Here is a 25,866-nt window from a genome sequence, read left to right on the forward strand (position 1 = left end):
CAGATCAATGGAATGTGAAGACCTGGACCTGGAGGCCAGGTGATTAGAGAGGAAAAAAAGATAGCAGAGACATATTCATACTGGGAATTAAGACCCAGGTACCACTTTGCGAGACTATTGTTGCAGATGCTCTGAAAAGCTTGAAAGGCTGAAAATATTCAGCTGGCAGACAACTTTTCCAGGAAACAACGATTAATTATTTCCATCAGATTGTATTCCTTATAAATCTCCAGTGAATCCTAGACATAATTCCAATGTAATCCTACCTGGATTACTAATGGATAACCTTCTGGCTGTAATTTTGGGCTACTAGACAGAGCCATGAGTAGAGTGACCTGGAAAAGGGACTCTGAGTTTGTGAATCTTAGCGGGGCTGTCCCTGGAAGATCTGGACACCATGGCTTTCCAGGGTCCATGGTGCCAAAAGAGCAAATTATAACAGGACTTCCAGGTTTCCCCCCATCACATTGGAAGTCTCAGAGCCCCAGGCTTGGAGTCTCTAATCGGATTTCTAAATCCAGGGATTTGAGGCTGCCCTGGTTTTGTTAAAAAAAAGTTTTTCTTTTAGTGAATTTGCCTGTCAGCTAAAGCCTTCATATTAGCTGCATTTTCCTGGAGGACCTTGCTAGTCGTCCCTGCGAACTGAGGCCTAGTGACAGAATGAATCCAGCTCCAGTTGGTTGCAGAGTCCAATCCAGGACTTTGGGTGCTGGCTCTGTAGTTGCTGGGACTTCCAAGATTGGTTTTGTATATTTTGTGTTTTCTCTATTCTTATTAGTAGCATTAGTAAAACATTTTTAATTTTTCCAGCTCTCTTCTCTCTGTCCTTCTTTCCCTCCTGATCACCTGTCCTGAGTGGGAACGGGAGAGAGGAGGTTAACAATACATCTGCCATGGTTTTACTGTCACCCCACAATCAAAACCCCCGAGAGAGGCATATTTTTATCAATCTCACTGAATAACCAAAGTTACAATGAAAGGAAAGCCTACTTGGCTGGGCTTCTGCAACAGTAGTTTTGCTCAGAATTTCATTTTCTCAAAATATATCATTTCCTGAGTTCAGCTAAAACTCAATTAAAAAGAAAAAAAAAAAAAAGAATCCTAAGAAGTAACGGAGAACTTCATTAATAACTGTGACCAACGACCTCATATAAATTATGAAGGGAAGGGGTAGTGTAAACCATAATCTCTTTCCCTCAGAGAAGTGCTGTTTGCTCTCCACAGTTCCCTCATTAGCCCTACACACTGTTCAAAATGTTTAAAATTGGACTCATGGCAATTCCAGCTGTTCCCACTTTCCCAAGAAACAGGCTGAATGTTGTAGGCACTGAAGCAGGATGTGATTGTCTTTGTCCGCTCCACGTGAAAACCTTGATCATCCTTCACTCTCTGTTCACCAACACTGCAGCCATCAGCTCAGTTGTCTTCTTTGAACTTCATGGAGAGGCACAGTTTGCAACTGCAAAATGCAGATAGATGGAGGAAAACGGAGATAGATTGGAGGTAGGTGCAACTGCAATCTGGATAACGAGCCTATGCAGGCTCTTCTGTATTTCATGACAAGTAGCATGTGCTACTCCAGTTGGCAAGTACAATCATGTCTGGGAGTGTCAGGACAGGGGTTTATATTCTACCAGTGCGAGACTAATTTTATTTAAAAAAGAAAAAAATTGGTACTGTCACCCATAGTTTCTCTACCTGCTTTTCAACACCTACTTTTTTGACACAGATCACTCTGTAATCAGTAAAAAGCACTTTTTGTAGTCTGTCAAAAGCACTTTTTACTACAATTTTGGGATACTTTCAGCTATTTCTTTCACTCCCCTGATAATACGTTTCTTTATAGGTTTCTTTAAACAAAGAAATAAAAAACAGCAAAAAAACCCCACCAAAACTTTTGTACTTTTAAATCTATGAAATGCTGGCCTTGTCAGATTGGAAGAGAAAAATGGAAAACGAAAGTTGGAATTTCTGAAGTTATTTTCAGGTACTTTAAACAAAAGTGTCTACTATGTTGTGCATTGCACGCTGGGAGGACCAGTGGGAGCTCCCAATATTTCTCTATCTCGTCACCTTGCACAGCAAGTGTTATGCTATAAGTATATAAAGTTGTAATTTTCAGCGCACACAAACACAGGACCCTGTATTTCTCTCTTGACAGCAGGAATTTAGAAAATAGCACAGAAATTGTACCTGACTGTAACAAACATGCAACACTGACCTTTGTCTTTTCAAATCAAAAGGTAGTATTGCACTGTTAGCAAGAGGCAACCTATGATTTTTATGCATGTGTAGAAGGAATATATAGGAAGAAATTCTGAAAGGAAAAGCAAGATCTGGCAAATTCCTAAGCTGCAATTACTTTTGAAATTGAGCAAAAAATTATTAAAAGTTGATGCACTGGTGCTCAGAGATTAGTATATATTTACTCTAAGGAGAAAAGAATATTCCCTTTAGTTTAAATAAGACTTCAGAAACATTAATAGATTGCAATCTCCAGGAATAACTGATAATTTAGAGGAATCTTCCCTTATGATTGTAACAATCAACTATGTTTGTGCAACACTTACAAGACTTAGAGAGGTGTCTTTCAGTACTCTGTCTGCTCCATTATTTAATGTTGCATGTGCTCCTTTTCCCAGCAGTTAAATTCCTAAACATTGGTTATAAATCAAGCTAAAAAATTTATTTGTCAAATTAAATACTTCTGGGGGAAAAAAAAAAAAAAAAAAAAAAAAGAGTACTTTGCAACATAAAGACTGTGTGTACATACAAATAGGAATCCAGAAACATACATCTGGACATTGTCCAAAGAAATACAGTTGTATTTGTTACTTCAGTCAACCAGTGCTCAGTTACCTGCCTGAGATGGAAAGGGAAAAAGAGCAAAAATAACTTCAGTACTTTATTGAATCTCATTAAAGCCTTTGTTGTCCTGATCCCCAGCAGTATGAAGATTGTCCTCATCCCTGCTCTTAAAAGATTTTTTTGAGTCATTCTAACAGTCAGTTATGGTGAGATGCAAGTGTGTTTAGGTTGATAGATGAGTCTTTTGGGGAATGACCTTGATTTGCTGTTGCATGTGCTGAATTTGGACCTCATTACTCAAACCTCAGAAATGAGCAGCTGTAATAATTATATTTTTTCATGTTGCAGATAATAACAACAGAAAAAATTTTCTAAATAGACCTTCAGGCCAGAGATAAGATTATATGCTTCATCTTTTAGGACTATAAATGTAAATACTGGGAATAGCTTTGCCACACTCAGGCTATTTTACCTGAACTAAAAACATTGCGATGGATTTCTACCAGCAACGAACTCGTAAAAATCTCCTTTACTAATATAGTATACTGCCCTCTACCTACACTTTTATAGTATCATGTAACATCTATTGCTGCAGTGTAATCTAGTACAAATTCAGATAAGAGATTAATTCTTTTATTCTGCTTGTGTCTAAGCTGACACTCAGTGGCGAAATGCTATTCTGTGCATACGGCTCTGAAACATACTTTAACAAAGAATAAATTGCTCAAAGAGAAAACATCCTTGCAAGGTTCAAAGGTCATTTATGTTTTTGCTTCACCAGCATTAAAGAGTTTTAAATGGCTTATTAACTTCTGAAAATCTCAGCTGGAAGACAGCTCATATACATGTATATTTGCTGACGATTTATGAAAGGAACATGAGGGAGAATAACTTTGTTTCATTACCATATAACCTCCTTAAGAGAGAGCTCTCAATAACTTTACAGCAGTAACTGTGATTAATTGCACCTATTGAGAAGATCAATCTGACAGTTAAAATAACATTTGTTTTCCATCCTTTAATATTTCCCTGTGAAGAAGTCATCCCAGATATCAGAGCAATGCCATAGATGTGTATTCTACTCTCCTCTGAGCAAATAAATGTGAAGGGCCACTTCGCAGCTCTTTCATGACTTCTATTCCCTTAATGCTTAAAACAAACAAACAAACAACAAAAAACCAAACATGAAAGTTAATGGTATGTTTCAGTTTTCCTTGAGATTACTATATTTATCCTAAATAGATTTAGAATTAAGCCTGGCAAATGGTGGCTGCTTTTCTCAAGTGTTACTCATCCCTTTGAACACAGTTGAGAACAAGTTAAAACTAAAGAAAAGCAAACAACAAGCTAAGAAGGACAATTAGATTAATTTCATTGCCAGCTGAAAATACTGAGTCTTCTGGGGAAACTTTGCAAAATATAACCACCCCCAGGTCTGAAGATCTGCTGTTGATGGAAGTCGCTGGCACTAAAGTGAATCCAGCTACATCTGTAACATCAGTTCATCAGGAAGAATTTCTGTCTTTGCACTGTGATGATGCCAAATAACTCTTTCACAAGGTGGAAATGGTAGAAAATAATTCTATGACATTTTCTTCTGGCACAGAAAAAAGTTGGTGGATTCCAAGTGAATCTGTCCTCATTTACTTCATTCAGTTCATCTAGTCTTCGTTGTCCTCCACATTTTACTCCTGGTTTATGCAGCTTTTCACCCAGCGTATTTTTGAAGACTCACAATGCATCCAAATTTTGTCCTGCAATTTGGGTGGGAATTCTGAGCACACAAATCATGACTGATAGCCAGAAGTCACCTATGAGGAGATCATCCCAGTCTCCTCTTGGTATGAAGCAACTGGATGCTCTATTTTATTTTGTTACTGCAGTGTTTAATACAGTGAGGAAAAACTGGCACAACATTTATGCATGGGTTAAATGGAGGCACATTTTTTGTCATCTACATGTCAATGTTTCTCAGTGATGTGAAAGTCTTCCTTGAAGGTAGAGATTTGCTAGACTTTGCTGCCTTCTGAAAAGCTCAGAGTCAATAGCAGATTACAGGTTAAACACACTGTAATTGCAGATCATTTGGCATCAATCTGAGCAGCAGGCAGACTGTGAAATGTTCAGGTGAGAGACAACTGGCAGGAAATACATTTGGAAAGGATTTCCACAGCCTCAGAGATGGGGTGGTTTGTAATTTTGTCATCTGGCGTCTGAAAGTTCAAAAGAGTCTGGCAGAGCATTCATTTGGGATTTAAGTGGAAAGTTTGAAATTCCTCAAATAAATAGCATTGGAAAAAAGTATTTTATTTTCTTTTATCTTTTTGCAGGTGGAGCATAAATAATTTAATATGTTTGTTTGTTTGTTTGTTTTAACTTAATTCTATAAAATAACCAAAGTTAAAACAGTTAATTCTTTCCAGATAAAAACCACAATACACCCTTCAGACTGTGTGACATGATCCAGTGAAGCATTGAGAGCTGGAATAAGTTTTAAGGAGACTTTAAATGAGTGTTAAGTTCTTTTGTGGGTGGAGTTTAGAAGGCCATAGTCAGAGCTTGAATTTCTGCTTCAGGATTTGGCTGTTCCTGCTGTTTCTTGTTACCTGATCCTTGTATGCCCAAAGTATGCTCTTCTGTGCTAAATCTTTCAATTCAGAGTACATGGATTTAATGAAAATTTAAGTGGAATACAGCCAGAGTGCTCAGCAATTTGAAGGATTAAGGCTTTTTCATTTAGTCATACTTCTCTTTATTAGAGCACCACCACTTCTTTTCTCTCCTTTTCTTTGAATATTCATGTTCTGGAAGGATGATGCAAAAAATTGAATGATTGTTAGCCAAATTTCTATTCTAAGTGATGTCTGCCTCTGAAAAAAAAAATTCCCTTATAATTCACACAACAGCAGAATGTGGATTCTTAGTGGTTTTTATTCTTCTGAGTTTCCCAAACCGCTTACCTGTGTTTTGACATCATATAATTTAACGTTTTCTTCCTTTTAACAGCTAAAATCACAAATGCTTTCAAAGTCATCAAACCAGAAACTTTGTTTTTCAGTGAATCATTCTTCCAAATCACAGCCCTAGAACCCTGAACCAACATTTTTACATTCCTTATTTGTCAAATAACATATCATAACTCTCAAAAGGAACTAGCAGGACATTTGGGATCACAAAAGATTGTAAAAATATCGGTAAGGGGGTGGTAAATCGGTGGTTTCCCTTACAGAAATAAAGAATAAACATAAAGAATAAGCACAACTGTGAGGGGAAAGAGCAGACTTGTGTGGCGGGTTTAGAAGTACCATGTGGCTGTTGACACATGCATGTGAGGTACAAATTGTCATACAACCCATGTCCTCACATGCTTGGATAAGATAGCTGAGCAGAAGCTTGCTCCAGCCCATAGGCTGCACAGTGAGGTGTGCTACATAATATAGAACTAAATTCAGATTCTTGTTGCCAAGAAATTCAAGATGGAGAGGCTCTGCATCTTCAGCTTGCAATAAAGCCACAGTCACTGGTGTGAGAGTAGATTGACATCGTCAACATCAAGCTTGTCGGGCATTGGAATAGGCTGCCCAGGGCAGTGCTGGAGTCACCATCCCTGGAGGGGTTTAAAAGATGTTTAGACGAGGTTCTTAGGGACACGGTTTAGTGCTAGAGTTAGCTTATGGTTGGACTCGATGATCCTGAGGGTCTCTTCCAACCAAAATGATTCTATGATTCTAATCCTTGTGGCTGGAGACCAGTGGGAATCCTGGTGACCACGGACTTGCACAAGGATATTCAGGATCTCAGCAACATCAAAATGATAGATCAAGGCATTCAGAGAGAGGTGTGGATACCCAACATCTTTGCAGATCTAGATGCAGAGTGCACACTCTTCAATAAACAAGTGACTGGTCTGATGACTACCAGCTTCACGAAAGCTAAGTTGAAGTTTTAACCTTGACCTCTCTCTGTCAAACTGTTGGCATTGCCCATTGCGTGGATTCTTTACAGCTCAGCATGGAGAACAGTGGTACAGACATGCCTTAAATGGGACATTTTGGGAGGAGCGGTTCTTTTAGGACAAGAACCCACATACAAAGTATTACAGAATCACTGAATCCCAGAATGTTAGGGATTGGAAGGGACCCCAAAAAAAGAGCAGTCAAGGAAGCCAATTGCCAATGGCGGTAATACACTAATTCAAATAATTTGTGGATGAAAGTTGATTTAAGGTATTTTAATGAAACTTTCTCAGGAATAATTTGTTAATTTGTAGTGATAAAGTGATGGACTTTTTTTTTTTTTTTTTTTTTTCCTATTAGACAAAAACAGCACTATGATTCTTTTTAATAGGTTTTTCGAAACATCTGTTATGATACCAAAACAGGTAGTTAATCTTCAATGACACAGTATTTTCCATTTAGAATGCAGTCTGCAAAATGAATACTAATCTCTCAGTAAAGAATATGCCACCTTTACCTTATTTATTGCAGACATATTGGCATTGATCTTACCAGCTATGCTGAATCACTGCAATATAATATGGAGCATAACAACTGTTTGTTGTGTGAAGCATATTCCTTTGGATTATTACAACATGTTGAAGTAAACAACTCCAAAAATGATATTTCATTTCAGATTGGTGGACATAGAAAAACCGCTGTCTTTAATTCATTTGCACAGTTGAATTGAGACACTTATACAGACTGATTTTTTTATAATCGTTCTTTCATTGAGTGCATTAAAGAGGATTGAAAATTTTCCTGAAAATAGAGAGTTCAACAATTATTTATTGGGACACTGTTTGGTTTGCAAAGAAACTCTGTAAAAGAACTAAAGATGCTTAAAATGGCTTCACATGAAAGTACAGCTGGGCTTACTAGCTTAAGCCCACGATCAGTAAAACTGACTTTTTGTGCTTACATTGAAAGGACTTTGCAGAGCATAAGGAAAAAACAGCTTACCTAACCACTAGGTGTATAGTTACTCTGGAAGGAAAATTAATTTTATACTGCAATATAATTATTTTGTTCTACTACTCAGGGAATCTCCCTTACTGAAGAGGTGATTGTTCTGGACTAAAATCCTGGCTGTCTCCTTGATTGTACAGGAAACTTATGACATTCCAAATACCCTTTCTGACCTCCTGGATTGGAGCCTTTTGAGTCTTAAGCAAAATTTTTATGAAGCTTTAATGTACTGTGTTACTGTTTTATCAGACTATTTTATCCACATTGTAGGGTGGGAAACATTAAGTTGCATCCAACACTTGCAATTAATTCCCAGCGCTTGGGGAACAGGAACTTTAACAACCAATGAGTGAGACCCAGAACTAATTCCTCTTACGTTCAACTTTTTTATCAGTACAGTTCCACTGGGTCTAACTCCTTTCTCTGAGCAGTGCAATTGCATAAACTTTAATACCATTCCTTCTGCTCTATAGCAAAGCGGAAAACATCAAGTATGGTCAGAGAAAAACCTTCTCTCTTCCCTTCCTTCTCCATTTCACTTTCATTAGCTCATGAAGGCTGATGACCACTGTGCCAGATGACAGCTACACATAGCACATTTCTTCCTATTGTTTACTATTTCTGAAAGCCATTTGGACCACAGGTCCGAATAAGAGCTTTTAGCTAACCCTGATTTGCTTGCAGAGGATTTCCAGGTGATGTGGTATCCAGCTACCAAAAAATCAGGACACTTCAGCTTCCAAGATCTGCAAATATCCAGTGCATTCAATCCAAGATATTTTCAGAAGCAGTTGTATATTAGTGGTCCCTTACTGCTGTCTGTTGGCTCCTCCAGTGGTGTGTAACTCCTCACTACACTCTCACCATTTTCCTTTGCACAAGCAATAGCATTTAAAGTAGAAAACAAGCCCAAAACAGCAGTATCTCCCCCTGCATCAAACTATGCTTTTTGACTTTCAAGACTAATTACTTTCTGTCCATTCAGTAGCACCAGGATCTGCATTAAAATGTCATCCTAAGTTAAAATGTCATTCTAGGTAGCATGAGATATGTGATATGAAATGCTTCTAACCTTCACTAACACACAGGCCTGTGTCTTGTACAGTCCTTTAAAAAAAACATTCTGACTTTATTTAGCAGGATTACCTTTATTTATATGTTAAATATTGGATAAAGAAAGTTGAATGTGATGTAATAAATAGTATCTGTGAACTGTCTGAACCACAGCTCTTGTGGCACATTGAACATGAGGAAAAAATGTGAGAAATAGGAATGAGCTACTGGGTTTGTGATTAATGTGACATTCCTAGAATTTAAATACCCACTGGAGCCCACTGAAAGTGAGAAGCAACTAAAATAGATGAAGCTGAATATCATCAACTGTGACCCTTCTGTGCTGGATCCCCCAACACTACAGTAAACGTGAGATTTGTGAACACTCGGAGCAGTAACATTTCACATATAGCCATGTCAAAGGAGGAATTACCTTTGCAAGACATCTATGCCTAAAATTTCTTCTGGTTTTCATCACAAAGATTTAAACTTCTCATTAGGTGAGCAATTATGATTGGTTTTACGGATAAGGAGTCCACATGTTTTGATCCCAGAACCACATTTCTGGGATTCATGGACATAGGCTAGCTCACAAAGTAAATACATAAACTGTCTTTTCATGTTTAGAGGATGATCAGTTTATACACAGACTTATTTTTTTTTTCTGTGATTCTGTATTATCTAAGTTAAAGCCACAGCATAGAGGAAGTTATAAAATATGTTAATAAGAGATTTACAATACTGTCCATACTCTCCTTTTGTTGTACTGCCTGCTGAAATATCTAATATATTCCTGAAATATCTAATATATTCCTGAAATATCTAATATATTCCTGAAAGCATCTCCCTCTCAGAAAGAAAAAATATGGTGTTTTAAAGTAGACCTAAAGTACACAGAGAAATAAGAAATGGCAAGAGGACCTCTTCATAGATACAGATTTTATATATATATATATATATAGATATATATGTGTGTGTGTATATACATACTGTGTATGCCATTTTTGCTTTGAGCAAAGTACTTTTATTGGATTACAAATACATATATAAATGTCAGTACATATATATGAATGTATATGAAACGACCAGAATTCCTGCACTGTGTTGCATGTGTCTTTGCTATTACAAACTGACTGGTACGTTCTATTTATTAAAAATCAATATGCCTTTTACAGATACATCCCCTAGACATTGCTGTCTTAATGTTCTGCCTTTAAAGAATAAGTCTCTCTCATTCAACGAAAAGGCAATTTTCTAGCTTGAACTCTTAGACTCAATTTGCTTTTAAAGGCAAGTCATCCATAACAGCAACAGATATGAAAAAAGTCTTCTTTTGAGATTTAAGGTACAGAGAAGATTAGAAAAGTGTAGGAGTAGTGCACGTAAGCTTATTTTGCTTATTTAATTTCTAAGCAGATGTTTTCATTATAGTTAGATATAGCATAACTAAATGAAGTACCCAGAACTGATATAATCCTGACTCTTGCACAGACTGCAACATTGGTTATAAATAAAAATAGAAATAGGTGTATGTGAGTAAAAAAAGAGTCCTGACAAAAGTGTGTAGAGTTTTGTTTTGTTTTATTTTGTTTTCTCTCAGGACTGTTGTTAAAGGCATGTATATAGAAATATCTTTGCTTTTCTGCCCTTGATCTGCTTTGGTCATATGAAAATCCCTTCTGGTCTGGAAGCCACATGGGGCAGGTCTACAGTCCAGGGTGTTTTCTCTTTCAAGATACACATCCAGACACCTTGGGGAGAATCATGCAAAGAGACTCCACTTTGTCATTGGGAGTAGAGTGCTTCTGGGGTGCTGTGCCTGTGTTCACCAGGGCTTTGGCATCAGACATATATAGCTTATTTGATCAAATATTAGTGCTACGTAAATGGAGCAGTGCTCCTTCAGACCTTGGAGATTTGTTCAGTGGGTCCAGCTCAGAACTCATTTGTGGAGGAGACTATAACACCTCCTGTATTGCATCAGTTCATTTAACACAGTCTCACAAAATGAGCAGTAGCAGACACCTGAATGCAAGTGTAAGGACAAAGTAAATGTACAGAGATACTTTCCCCAAAACATTCTGGTTTCCAGCAGTTTATGTTTCAAAGACATCTTCTTATGGATTTTTCTTCTATGAATTTTTCCTATTTTTTTTTTAATTTTTGCATGCTTTCAGCATCCACACTACTTGGGGAAAAGATTTTCTCAGCTTACCTGTGTATTAAATTTAGACATTTGTATATTTAATTTAGACACAGCATTAAGCTAAAGTTGTCAGGTTTTGAATGGCATTTGGGTTATCAACTTGAAGCCCAGGCAGACAAGTTCTTAAGGTTCAGTTATTCCTTGTAGTCGGAATTGCAAGTTTTTAAAATGTGCTAGTTTGAGAGGTTGACTCTCTCTTTTTAATTCTTGCAACAGCTATCCCACATGCAATTGGGTTAGTAGTTCATCTGTCCCAATCTACCCATTGTCTTCAGTTTGGTATTTGTAAGAAAAAATTCCCTAGCACAACAGGAGCCTGGTTGGAAAATGAGGCTCTTACATACTATCACAAATTGAGTACTAAAAGGCTGGCTGAGTAATCAGTCCCCAGCTTCTCTGCTGAAACTCCCAGTGTGTCTGTTGTCACGTTGGAAATCGGATTGCATGACTTGGACTTAAAGAAGTAGTTGGAAGAAAATAAATTTTAGATGTTATTGCCAATTCTCAAAGGTTTCCCAGCTGCTTTGTACCAACAGAGCACTCCAACTTCTAAATTTTCTAGTGGACCCCTGCTTATCATGTCATAGTGTTAACTAAGTAGTCCAGAAAAGCAGTAAGGTTGTAGTATCTGTACAAAATTATTGGAGATTGAGGATATAAAAGAACCCAAACAGAAGATACATTGAAGGAAAACAGGTGAGGAAAGATTGCAAATATCAGTCCACACAACCCTTTGCAAATGTATTTACAACACTTCTATGAGTATTTTTATTTGTATTGCTGTTATAAAGATGGGGAAAATACTGTCTTGGGAGTTCTCAGTGCCAAGAACTGAGACTTGTTTAGTTCTTTGTCCTAGGTGGAAGTTTCCACTGTCATGAAATAGGAATACAAAGACAGCAAGAATTCATCTGCTCCGCAACCCAATAAACAAATATACACTTGGGCCCATGAGTAGCTGAAAAAGAAAAACAGCAACAAAAAAGCTCCTGCAAACTACTGACTGCTAATAAAATATACAGCAAAACAAACTCTTGTGCCAGAAGGTTCTTTCCAGTACTCAAAGCATCTACAGTAAATTTCCTACATGCTGTTGAGTTAAGTTCAAATCATCTGAATTATTGAGTATGACAGAGAAAACCATACTCGTCTTAAAAAGAGCTGCACACTCCTAGGGGCTGTTGAATTCAGGGAACAGAAGTAGTGCCACGTCCTTCTGGTGCCATCCCACTGGTGCCAGCAGACTTGCATCAGCATGTCCATCAGCAGAATTTAAGTCTTCATTTTTATGTAAAAGAAGCCTTTATGGTAGTATTAAGAAGCCAGGCCATTGCATGCCAAAGTTGAAAATGTCAGTGCCCTGAGAACTGACTGTGGACAAAATAATAAAATATGCATATAAAAGAAAAGCCATGTTTAAGCCTTACACTCATTTCAGACATCTAAAAACATGTTGTGTCGTCTAACAAGATACTTGTAATTTAGTAAAAATGTAGGAAATCTCTTAAGGCAAAACTAAAATCAACAAAATATTTCTGGATATAGCTTTCATATACATGTTAAAAATGCTGGATATATACAGTTTATTGTGTTAGGAACCCTTCATTGCACTGAGCGATCATTAGTGTAGCTTTATGTGACAGACACTTTATTCAGTCACAGACACTATATCCTCAGCTGGGATTAGAGATCTATAACAATAATCACTAAATAAATGTCTTGTAGGAGAAACCTTTTCATCTATCCCGCCTTGGAGAGTTTGCAGCCTGGATGGAGAAGGCAAACAGGACCACACAGGAGATCCGTAAAATGCAGAGTGAAGACATCAGGTAGACATCACGGTTCCTTCTTGGGATCTGACCTGCAGATATACCAATTTTTGGTCTTTCCAGTCCTTAACATCAAGCACATGGACCCATCTTCATATTACATTATTTAATAATTTATTTTAAAAAATAAATAGTTAATCAGATATTAGGGACCTAGTGTTTTCTCAATAAAACATGGAAGTTTTGATGCTGTTGGACTGAAAATAGCTGGCTTCTAAAACAGTATGAGAACATGTCCTTGTCTGATGTATTCAACTGTAGCAGCAATTGAAAGCGTGTTCTGTAAACCACAGCAAATATTTTTAAATAAGGTTTAAAAAAAACCCTCAAAAGCTGGACATATAATAGATGGAAACTATTATGACTGTAACATTTTTATTAAAAATATACTGTATTTAACAATTACTTTAATCAAAACCAGCTTTTCTTTAATATTTCATTAGGTATTTTATTTTTAATTGCACTGTTAGCATAGAAATCCTGTGTCAAAGTTTTGTCTGATATTTAGGGTGATGAATACTTCTGGAAAAGATGCAGTTAGTAACAAATAGCTGGTATCCTGTAGTCTCATGTAACAGTTTAAGGCAAACATAGTTCTCAAACACATTTGATTAAATTACCATTTCTGTCTTGCATAGGTGCTTCTTAGATATAGTGGAAATGTTGAATTGCCTTCCAGAATATTTCATCAACTGTTTTATTTCAGAATGAGGATATATTTTTCCAAAATTTATTGCAAAATATGAATAGTTGAAGAAAGATATTACTTAGAAATAATATTTTATAAAGGGTATTACTTAGAAATTATGTAGTTTGTTTCTGGATCCTATTTCATGTTTTCACTTGTTGTGTGTTGTGTATGATTAACAAAATGTTCCGTTATTATGCTACGCTACAAAACCCCGATATTGTTATGATCATATTTATTTTTAATCACTGACAGGACACTCTTATTCTCTTGGGTTGAGTGCAAACCTCTTCAGTAAATCAAAAATGTCTCCTCTTCATTTTTTTTGTTACAGTGGGTTTGGTTTTATACTGAGTTTTCTTTGTCTACTCTAATGACTCTGAGGATGTCCTTTGTCTGTCATGGCTCACATTCCATCTGCTTTTTATTTTCAGATTAGCTTCATCAGCCATATTTCAAATTTGGGGGCACATTCTGGAAAATGGGTAGGCAATCTGCCTGGAGGAGAAGCCTTCATAAACAGCATAAATTTTGGTTTTGAGAAAGAATCATAGGACCAAAGAATAATTCATGATGGAGAGGAAATGAAGAGGTCTCTAGTCCAACATCCTGCTCGAAGTGGGGTTGTCTCTGAGGTCAGACCAGATTGCTGAGGTCTTATCCAGTCAGGGCCTGGAAACCAATAAGGGTGGAACTTGCAAAACCTTCCCAGCCAACCTGCACCTCTATGTGATTGTTCATATAGTGAAAAAAAATTTTTCCTTATATTGAATCTCTTGCTTTAGTTTATGCCTGTTATCTCTCATCTGCCCACCAGGCAGCTCTATGATGAGTCTGACCAGTGTCTTCTCATTGACTCAGCTGCTATCTGATCCCACAAAGCCTCCTTTTCTCCAGGCTTGACAAACCCACTTTCCTCTGTTTCTTTTCCTGCGCCACATGCTTCAGTCCCCAGCCATCTTGATGGCCTTTTGCTGGGGACCAATACGGACTTAAAAATACTTTTTAAATTAACATTTCTAAAGAGAAAAACCCTTTATAGATCATGCCTTTTTTTTAATAGAAAGTTGTATCATTCTACCCATAGATGATACTGCTGTGAATAAATGAAAGATGATAACTGCCTCCTCTTGTATATGTTTGAAAGCATCTCATTTGTGCACTCTAGATCAAGTGTTACTCCACATCCCTTTCTAATTTTCCTGGAGATTCCTTCTTTGAGGTTGTAAATTCAGTACACAAAGAGTAAATTTACAAGTATTGCTTTCCTGGGCAAAAATGTTTTCATGTTCACAGAAATTGTAGTAATTATGCTCACTTTAACCTGCATTACATTAAATAATCCTCACTTATATTTCATGAGGCTGCTATCCTCTAAACTGAGTAGTCCCTCCCAAATCAAGAATGCTGTTGAGTATATGTCTGCAACCTGAAGGCAACTATGAGCATGCCAAAGGTTTCCTAACCAGATTGCTATGCCCTTTCCTGAGCTGAGCATTCCGCCTCCCATGGCAAAGAAACATTAAGGACACCTCTGGTTGTTCATCTGCCCACTCTTTTTTTTTTTTTTTTTGTAAAATATTAGCAGCAAACATTGTTCTCTATGTGTACCTTGAAGCCACAAGAAGTACAGGAGAAAACTCGCCCACTGATCCAATGAATCGAATCTTTCATCCTTGGAGCCATTATAATTGAATTGGCTGTTATGGTGGGCTGTTTTCAATTATTGCTTCAGAATTTATTGGCTTGTCTTTTTGCTGGGGACCTTGAGAGTTAGGGAGGGAGTTCTATCAGTGACTCCCTTTCAGGAAACTGTTGCAGTAAGTAGTCTTAGTTACATTTTAATAATTAATTTAATTGTAGTTAAAAGTATACCTTGACCTGTTGCCATTCCTGAGCAGCAGCTGAAGCAGCAGTCAGGTAGGGTGCTCCACAGAACCTAAAATGACAGTAGATAGCTACTTTTGAGCTATTGACTCATATCCCTGATGAATAAAATTCTTTAAGTCTAGGAAGTTATTCTTCCCATCCTAAGGTCAGATACCTCAAGATGCAATCTGTTTCTTGCTTCTAGTGGTGATGAAACATCACTACTGAATCATGGGTTAGCAAGATAAAAAAAAGAGGAACGTCGCAGTAGGGAAATTTCAGGGAATTTGTGGCAAGTCTATACAAAGTAAAGCTGGACTTTACTACAAATAATGGGCCTCTGATTTTGGTACATCCATGGAAATCCAGGATGAATTTTGGTAGTGATAGCTATAGCACTGACAGGAGCTCAGCACAAGTCAGTATCTGAATGCAATTCAAGGATGGCAAGAGAGCTTTGTAACCTCAGCTGCACAATCCACTGCATGGATTTAAGCCAACTTATTTAAAGCTAGCTTGGGCATCTCGCAAACCCTAGTCACACATCTGAGCACAGGACATACAGACTTTTCACAGAAACCACCTGTTCCAACATTCTTTTGCTGCTGATGGCAAGATTGGAGGAGAAAGCCATTCTGTGCATCCAGAGCAGTGTGTGACCTTCGCTAAGAAGTTGTGAAGGAAGCAGGGTGTGAAATTGGAGTTACCTGCTGCAGTTTTGTAAAATTAAAACGAGATGAGTAGACAGTGTTCCTAGCCAGTTTCTCACAGATCAAAGACGGGCTTCTCTGTCCCAGCAGCTAACAGGCATGTTGGTAATGAAAGAGACTCACAAGATGACATCGCTTTCCCTGTGAAACACCATCCTTTTGTAAATCTGTTGCCCTTGATAAAAAGGGATCTGAGGGTCTTTTCCCTGATGGAAGTTTATTACACAGAAAGATGCTCAAGCAAAACTTATTAAGGGGATTGCTTTGTCTGGCATCCATCTCCTGCCAAATGTCCGGTTTGATTTGTCGCCTGAATTGGCATGTGTTGAAGCTCTCTTCTTTAAAATTAAAAAAAAAAAAAAAAAATTAAAAAATCCTTTTTTTTTTTTTCCTTTTTTTTAAATACTGCACTGTGCACTGTTGACTACTTCATCAGCTGTCTCTTAAATGCTGATTTTTAATCTCTCTCTTTTGACCTCTACTAGCTTACCCCTCACTAGCATCCTGACACTCAGAGCTAGTATGATGTGCAGTGATGTGAAAGCAACTTTAAAGGGCAATGCCTTGTGCTTGTCAGATTACTACTCTGGACCCCGCTTAAATTGTGTCCGTAAAGTACCATATTTGCACTTAAAAGCCAAAAGGACTGAAAAACACAAGTGAAGTTACACCAAAATTTCAATGAAATTGTCCTTACGAGTATGATTACATTCTCTTCTAATATATAAGAAGGTAGCTTCAGGCCCAGAGTGTATTCAGTGTTTCTTGCTGACCTGGTGTAATCTGATTTTGGCCCCGTGCACTGCTGTGACAAAAGTGACGACTGTTCAGAAGTGCTCAACAATATTGATCAATTATAAATGATGAATTTGTAGTGTGTGACAGTGCAAATCCATGTGGTGCTAGATCTTTGTGTAGCTAACGGGGTAAATTTATGTGAGCCAGCCAGCTGAGTCTCCCATTGTTCTGCCAACACGATGCAATTAATTCTGTACTGATAGGTTATAGTGATTTCCAAGTTACCACATGAAGATATATTCCTAAATTAGATGTTTTATAGACTTTAATTCTCCCTCTGTTTTACCCATACATACACACATTTTTCATATATATATATCTATAGTGAGAAGTGTAGCTTCAGTATATCATATGGGCAGAATTTATAATTAATATGAATTTGGCAACAAAATCCACACTAGGTGATTCGTTCTTTTGCTGAGAACAAGTAATAAATTCTTATTTCCAGTTTGCTTCTGATTCAAACCCAATCCAAATCAGAGATGAGAGACACCCCAGGCCAGGCTGGATGGGACTCTGAACAACCTGATCTTGGTGAAGATGTCCCTGTTCATGGCAGAGGGGTTGGACTAGATGAGCTTTGAAGGTCCTTTCTAACCCAAACTATTATATGATTCTATGACATAGGATCATTAGTAGTCTACATATGCTTAGAAATTAGTATCTGTATAGTTATTTAATTGCTAGAACAGTCCAGTTGGGAGGCTGCCTTGGAAAAACTTATGTAGTCCTAGAGCTGATGGGGCCTTCCATAGCTCACCTAACTTAAGAATGTACAGTCACAAAACAGTAAAGCTATTTAACTTGGTTTAATTCCAGCTACAGATGGGAACTGCAAAGTCATCAATGCCATGACTGTCCTTCAACAAAAGTTCTTTCCTTCCTTCCTTCCTTCCTTCTTTCCTTCCTTCCTTCCTTCTTTCTTTCCTTCCTTCCTTCTTTCCTTCCTTCCATCCTTCCTTGCTTCCCTCCTTCCTTCCTTCCCTCCTTCCCTCCTTCCCCAGCCAGGCACGTGCCCTAAACACTAGAAAGAGTCATGATTCTTTTTGCTCTTTACCTGTAGCCTGATGAATCTTTAATTCTTTGATTAAAACTGGATCAGCTTCAGTAAGAAGACTTACCACAGCTTCTCTTTTTGGTGTCTACATTTGTTGACATTAACCTACTGCTAGCAGCTTTTTACTGCTTTTACCTTGATTCCTTCAAGGGGTTTTGTTGATTGTGTTGGCCATTCATTTACCAGTCTGTCCTTAGATAATAACGTCTGGATCTGTTGAACAATTTCGCCAAACTTGAAAGAAGGATAGAAGTTCTGTAGATAATTGAGTACTGACAAGCATTATAAAGATGGACAGGTGGGTAGAGAGAAAAAGTTTAATGAATTTGATTGAAGGAAGAAGAGGTAGAACTTAAGTTTTAGCCTTTCTGCTTAGTAGTGGTGGTATTGCAACCAGGCTACGGCTCTCTCTTTGCTGCCTCTTGTACCATGATGTGACACAATGAATTTCAAATTCCAGCAGTTCTGGAAATGGGAGTCTGCTTCTGATGAAAGAAACTCTCTTTTCCTTCAGAAACTCTCTTTTCCTTCAGAATTGCATGCCACGGGAAGTTAAATGAAATATTCTTGGTTCTCATCTGTTACATCTGTTACATTCTGGTTTTACAATATTTATAAAGTCATGACAACTTTTTAAGGTGGTTGATAACAACAGTGATTCAGTAAATGTTGTTATCACTATGAGCTGTTAATGAGAAAAAAACCCAAAAAACAGCTGGATTCTCGGATCTTGGTTTATAAGTCCTTTCTTACTCCTTGGAAAACAAGTAGATATTATTAGAAAAGACATAGAGAACTTGGAAACATGTATTTATGGCAGGAAGTATTTTGAAGAAAACAATAAAATATTCAAGGTTCACACTTGATATTCAGAGTAGAATTACAGAAGAAGAAAGAAAAGAAAGCAAGCAGGAAAGTAAACATAGCTTTGATAGTGAAATTAAATACTATATTGGGCGCAATATTAAACTTAGAATCATAGAATCACAGAATGCTAGGGACTGGAAGGGACCTCAAAAGATCATCTAGTCCAATTCCCCCTTTGGAGCAGGAACACCCAGATGAGGTTACACAGGAAGGTGTCCAGGCAGGTTTGAATGTCTGCAGAGTAGGAGACTCCACAACCCCCCTGGGCAGCCTGGGCCAGTGTTCTGTTACCCTCACTGAGAAGTTTCTTCTCAAGTTTAAGTGTTCCAGTTTAAAACCATTACCCCTTGTCCTACCATTGTTTGTCACCGAGAAGAGCCTGGCTCCATCCTTGTGACACTCACTCTTTATATATTTATAAACATTAATAAGGTCACCGCTCAGTCTCCTCTTCTCCAAATTAAACAGACCCAGCTCCCTCAGCCTTTCCTCATAAGAGAGGTGTTCCACTCCCTTAATCGTTGTGGTTGCCCTACGCTGGACTCTCTCCAGCAGTTCCCTGTCCTTCTTGAACTGAGGAGCCCAGAACTGGACACAATATTCCAGGTGTGGTCTCACCAGGGCAGAGTAGAGAGGAAGGAGAACCTCTCTTGACCTACTAACCACCCCCCTTCTAATACACCCCAGGATGCCATTGGCCCTCTTGGCCACCAGGGCACAGTGCTGGCTCATGCTCATCCTGCTGTCCACCAGGATCCCCAGGTCCCTCCCCCCTACACTGCTCTCTAATGGATCATTCCCCAACTTATGCTGGAACCTGGTGTTGTTCCTGCCCAGATACAAGACTCTACATTTGCCCTTGTTATATTTCATTAAATTTTTCCCCGCCCAGCTCTCTAGCCCGTCCAGGTCACGCTGGATGGCAGCACAGCCTTCTGGCGCGTCAGCCACTCCTCCCAGCTTGGTGTCATCAGCAAACTTGCTGAAAATACACTCTAGTCCCTCATCCAAGTCATTAATGAATATATTGAACAGTACTGGCCCCAGCACTGACCCTTGAGGCACTCCACTAGATCCAGGCCTCCAACCGGACTCTGCCCCATTGACCACGACTCTCTGGCTTCTTTCCTTCAGCCAGTTTGCAGTCCACCTCACTACCCAATCATCCAGACCACACTTCCTCAGTTTAGCTATGAGAATGCTGTTGGAGACTGTGTCAAATGCTTTACTGAATTTAAGGTAGACCACATCCACCGCCCTGCCATCATCTATCCACCTCGTTATATCTTCATAAAAGGCTATGAGGTTGATCAAGCACGACTTCCTCTTGGTGAAGCCATGTTGACTGCCCCTAATTACCCTCTTATCCTTGATATGCCTTGAGATGGCACCAAGGATAAGTCATTCCATTACTTTCCCAGCAATGGAGGTGAGGCTGACCGGTCTATAATTACAACTTCCTTCAGTTGAACTGTGTTGAGGTACATCACTGAGATTTTTTTTTCTCTTGAAAGCATTGGAATTTGTGATGAGCACTGAGCACCTTAGGAGAACTTTCCAGGATGGGAAAGAAGAGCTCAAATGCCTCAAATTTCTTGAAAGGTACAATGATTTATTTTTCTCTTCTCTATTTGTATCTCACCTAAGGAGCTGGTATTTGACATCTCATTTTCTCCCATACCTATGGCTAACCCATTAGATTCTTCATTTCAATTAGTTTAATTTTCCTTTACTCCTCCAGCTATGCTACATGATGGATTTAACCTAGTCTCATTTATCAAGTGCCACAGCTGTCTTGCCTTTCTGATTCTTTACCCTAAATACAACTACGCCTTGTTCCAAAAAATAATTTAATTTACTCTTTAACCAAATTTGGAGTGAGAGGACCAATCAGTCATTTGAAATGTGAGTTTATTTCTAACTTGTTGTTTCAGTCACTTGGAAAGGTGGATGAAGCCTGGTCTGGCTCTCTCCTCTCTCTGGCTCTCAGCAATGTTGTGCTCTTTGTTAAGACACTGGCTCTAAGAGATATGTAGGATCATTTATCTAATATATAACATGATCATCTAGATCATGAAAGCAAATTATTGTTTCAAATCAAAATTCACTTTTAGTGAACACGAAAGGCTGTTTGAGACACTCAATAGTTGAAACAAAGAATAAATATGGCTGAAGAAGATCAGAATTCTCCATGTAGAGTAAATTCCTACAACTATCCTTTGCATTCATTGATTTTTATGAAGTACGGGGTCCACACTTACTGTAACTCTGTCATTTAGTAACATGAAAATTAACCTTGTATTTATTTGGGAAGTAGAAAGCATCCCAATGTGATTATTTTATTCCAGTAAGAGTCTTCATTTGGAAACTAAAAAGAAGTAACAGTTCTTGACATTTGTCATGAACTTTGTCTCTGACATTTCCATAGTAATGAATTCTACAGTGAGCCATAAACTCTGTGTATGATTTCATCCATATTATCTCAATTCAGAGGATTAGATAAAAAAACAAAACCAAAATCTTTGAAGATATCAGGAATTAATATTGAAGGGAAATTGTTTAACACAATGCCTTCTGGAATTTTCAGCTACTGAAGGACAATTTGATTTCTAGATAAACCAGAATCTTTGCTGTTCTTTACAATTAGATTCTGATCTCTTCCTAATTATTCTGAACAATATGTGGGTTCACTTCATTCCTTACAGAAGTATAATATTACTCAGCATGAGGATATTTTCCTAACATTCCAAAATCTGGTGAAAATTAAATAAAAGAAAGTAATTAACTATACACTATAGTAAATTAAAGAATGATGACTACATATTGAAAAGAATAAAATTGAGTCTATGCAGACAAATAGAATATATCAATATGAAAAGAAAAAAAAAAAGTAGGTGTTTCTTTGACTATTCTGTGTAAGTAATAGATGAGTAGGGTTATTCAGTTAGCTTACTGATAAAGGGCTGGATACGTAAAAAAAAAAAAAAATATTATTTTTTTTTATTATTATTTTCAAAACACCAGTTCCAACTTCATTATCCACCCAAGTAATTCTTATATCTTCCATTAGGTTTTTTACTGAATTTTCTGGGACTTCCAGGAGCTGGTTAAGATGTAACATAGTTTCTTTTTTATCTGTCCTAATAAGACTATTGAAATGTCGTTATGCACATGAAAGAAGGGCTAGAGAAGTGTGAATGCTCCTCTGAAAGGGAAATCCATCCATCTATACCAGGAGAAAACACACAGGGATAAAAAACACTTATTGGGAAAGAAATAGCCCAATGTCCTTTTCTGAGCGAATATTTTTCAAAGATCTTTAGACACTAGTGCTGAAAAGATGGCATTGAATTTGGAAATGTACAACTCGTGTAATGCCAAAGAAGAAAGGAAACTGCAAAAAGCAAAATCAAAACTACATCACTTCCCATTTTTATGTTGTTGAAGGAAGCCTGGTTCCTCGTGGATATAAAATAACTGACTAAATGCATGATGTATTCAACTTGTAAAAGAGGGGGACAAGCAGAAGGGGCAGAGCAGGAAGGCTCAAAACCTTCTCTGGGAGTACTGAGGGCAGCTGCTGTAGATTTTATACCTCCTGTTCTGCCTCCTGGTTCCCTTTGATTCCTTGGGAACTTCATATCAGCTATTGCTCCTGCCACTTAACGATAAGCCTGTCATTATTAGCTTATCTCTTTTGGGGGAGGAAGAAACTCTAGTACATATTTCTTTTTCAGAGCTAGTGGTTACCCATGTAACACCAAAGTGAAACAGCAAAGAGACAATTATGCCAGGTGGAGGAGGGATGCTGAGCCATGGAATGAGATGGAAATTGTAATTTCATAGAGCGAATGAATTATGAGAGGGTCATTAAGGGAAGAAGCGAGAGGAAGAGTATCATGGAATCTGGGGAAGTAGAAAGAAAGAAAAAAAAACACTTTTTTTTTTAATTCTATTTTTTTTCTGTACAACCAGCTAGACCATGCCATAGGGGTTATTCTTGCAGTAAGCCTTTGAATATTAAGAAGAGATCAAAAAGAAGATCCCAGAAAGGCGCATTAGAGAAAAGTAACACTGAGAAATATTAGACTATGGATTTGTAGGTTTGACTTCTATGTTAGACTAATAGGTTCAATTAACAATTTGGTAAATTTCTAAAATGCATTTAAAATAATAGAATTAATAGTCATGTGTTTAACTATGATACAGTGGAAAATAATTAAAAAATATTTTAGAAATAAGTTATTTCTCACACGTCTATCAGTATTAAATCAGTATTCAAAACTAAAAACAAAGCTCCACCCTCCACCTCTCAGAAAAACCCAAATAAAATTCAAAACAAAAGCTATGGTGGTTTCTATAGTACAGGTGGAAATTAAAAACGAACCAAACCTGCTTACTCGAGTATATCCAAACAAAAAAAAAGGTGTCAGGAATAAGGGCGGAAGAATAGTAACTGTTCCAAGATTTGAGAAAAAAAGCCCAGTAGCCACAGTTGTCACCAAAGGAATCTGTGCAAGACTTATGTTGTTTGAAATATTCATAAGTGATCCACAGAGAGGAACAAGCAGCAAAGTGACAACATTTGCAGATGCCAGAGAATGATTTATGACATTCCAAACCGAAATACATTGTGAAAAACTGTGGAAAGTTTTCGTGAGACTGAGTTACAGGAAGACACAATCACAGATGAAAGACAATTCTTGTTAAATGCAAAGTAATACACATGGGAGAGAAATTCTCACTGTACACAAGTAGAGGCAACCTCTAAATTGACTTTTGCCAAGTCACTGTTCCTGGTCTATTCAGAAATTCCACTCAGCAATAAAGAGCTGTCATAATGGCAAATAAAAACAGTAGAAAATATAATATAAAAAATATTAAGCCAAAGTGAAAAAAACCAAACTACTGTGCTTGTGTCTTTGTGCCCATATACAAATAATTTTATCTTCATCAAAAAGGTAGAATGAAAAAAAGACAAGTAAGAGCAAAGTCATGAAGAACCTTCTCTAAAAAAAAAAACCCAGCAAGTAGTTTAGGACTTTTCAGATGAGAAAAGCAAGGGAGACTATGACAGGCATGCAAAATCATGAGCTGCATGGAGAAAGAGAATGAGGAATAGTCAGGAGAAAGTTCTTACATTATTCACTCTAAGAAACAGAAAATCGAGCGGGCTGGTCTGAAAGTAACAAAATGAAGCACTTTTTCATCCAGTATATGATTACACTGTGGAATTCAATGCCACAGGATTTTCAGAAGGTCAGACGCATAAATGGGTTCAAAAGCAGACACATTTGTGGAAGAAAGTTCCCTTAGCAGCTATGAAGCACAAGGCTCTAAATCCATCCTGCATCACAGATTTCAACAGATGAGAGAAGGTACGAAGGCTTGGGGGATGAATGTACCACTCTGAACACTACTTTGCTGTTGAGCAGATGTTTTCTGTATCAGCCTAAGACCACAAACATCACTCCAGAGCCATTTGCAAAACTTTCAGCTCTTGTAGAGTTGACTTAGGCGATGCTGTCGATGCTGTCGCAGAACTTCTGAAATACTGGCCTGTGTCTTTGAAGTAACAGCCACCTGCACAATTATTCATGGTTTGTTTGTTTACTTATTTAAGGTGTGTGAAAGCAGCCTTTAATTGGTGAAGGGACACAACAGATGCTTTTCAAATCCATTAAGCGCCCTTCACCAAATTCTGCTTCTCAATATGGTGCCAATGGCCTGGAACTGAAAGTAAATTGCTGCAAGTTGTTTTCTTTCTATTTCAATTGACTGATTAGATGTGCTAAACAGCTAAAAAGCTCTCCAGGCAAAAAGTGTGTTCTGGTTTCACTATCTGCTGCTATCTAATTTATCTATCCAAATATCTACTTACAGCTTTTATTTCACGTACAACTGAAAAGCTTTAAAAATTATGGTAGTGAGTATTGTGGTTTTCCCTGGCCTGCCCTTTCTGGCTGCTTGGATAGACATTAATCCTACATTTCGTCACAGTCAGACTAAAGGTAAGTGGACAAAATGTATTTTGCAATATAAAAATGCAATGCCTATTGCCTTGTGTCCCTCATAAGCACTTGTAAACTGTGATTTAATACCCTCTTAACTGCCTCGCACTAGTCTAAACATGTTCAGCTCTTGAATCCCTTCCCTGTAAGAATCCTCTTATTTGGAGGAAGCTGGGACACCATTTAGATGAGCAAGCAAATCTCGCAATGTTGTCTCAGTGAACTTAGTCTTTGCAAAGTTGCCAAATTCCAGTTTCAAGTAAAGGGCACCAGACTGAGCTGAGTCGGGTAGAGAAGGGAATTCAAAACACTAATTCAACTGCAACCACAAATGCAGGTCTGACCCAGGATTTAGCTTTGGCAGGGCCCTCCAAATAGACTTTCCTTAAACAGGTTATGGAGGAACCGTTTATTTTAACACATCCAAGTGATGAAATATCTAAACACAGGGGTTGTTTATTATACTTACCAGGCACAGAGAAACACTGATTTAGTAGATGTGGCACATAATGTTTTGTGTGTGATATGCTACAGTCACACACTTTAATACTTTCTATGCTGCAGTCAGTTTTGCATACAACAAATGTTGCCTACCAGCTTTTATTTCTGTTCTTCCCTCTCACGCCCCCCATCCCATGCTATTCCAGGAATAAATGTTCTGTTACTTCTTTAGTAAGCTAAAGAGGATTTATCTATTTATCTTTTCTTTTTTTTTTTTTTTTTTTGATTTTGGCTAGTGTAAGCAGGAATGCTGTAAAATATTATATTCATCCTAAATCTGCTTTCTTAGTATTTAAATTTGCAGCAAACCAATCCTTGGCTTCAGACTACCTTGTAAAGGTTTAAAGACGTACACAGCTGGCTATATATAACCATCAACTCTGTGTTTTCTATCAACAAAAGTCTTGGCTAACCTTTGTTTCAACTTCATTCCAAAGTGCCTATTAATTTAGATGATTCAGATCTGTAGCTTTCCATTCTCCTTGGAAATAGTATAACTGTTTTC

The 25,866-nt window shown here is 37.7% G+C and overlaps 1 long non-coding RNA gene across 1 annotated transcript in view; it reads left to right on the forward strand.

The window, feature by feature from the left end:
• Window positions 1–24,862, forward strand: part of LOC110364260 (uncharacterized) — a 95,925-nt gene extending 71,063 nt beyond the window's left edge. Inside the window, exons 3-5 of the long non-coding RNA XR_010472030.1 lie at window positions 12,757–12,860; window positions 20,364–20,451; window positions 24,733–24,862. This is a non-coding gene — a long non-coding RNA (uncharacterized LOC110364260). The remainder of the gene's footprint in view (window positions 1–12,756; window positions 12,861–20,363; window positions 20,452–24,732) is intronic.
• The last annotated feature ends 1,004 nt before the right edge of the window (window positions 24,863–25,866 follow it).

This window comes from Columba livia, chromosome 4 (genome assembly GCF_036013475.1).
Source record: "Columba livia isolate bColLiv1 breed racing homer chromosome 4, bColLiv1.pat.W.v2, whole genome shotgun sequence".
NCBI classification, from domain to species: Eukaryota; Metazoa; Chordata; class Aves; order Columbiformes; family Columbidae; genus Columba; species Columba livia.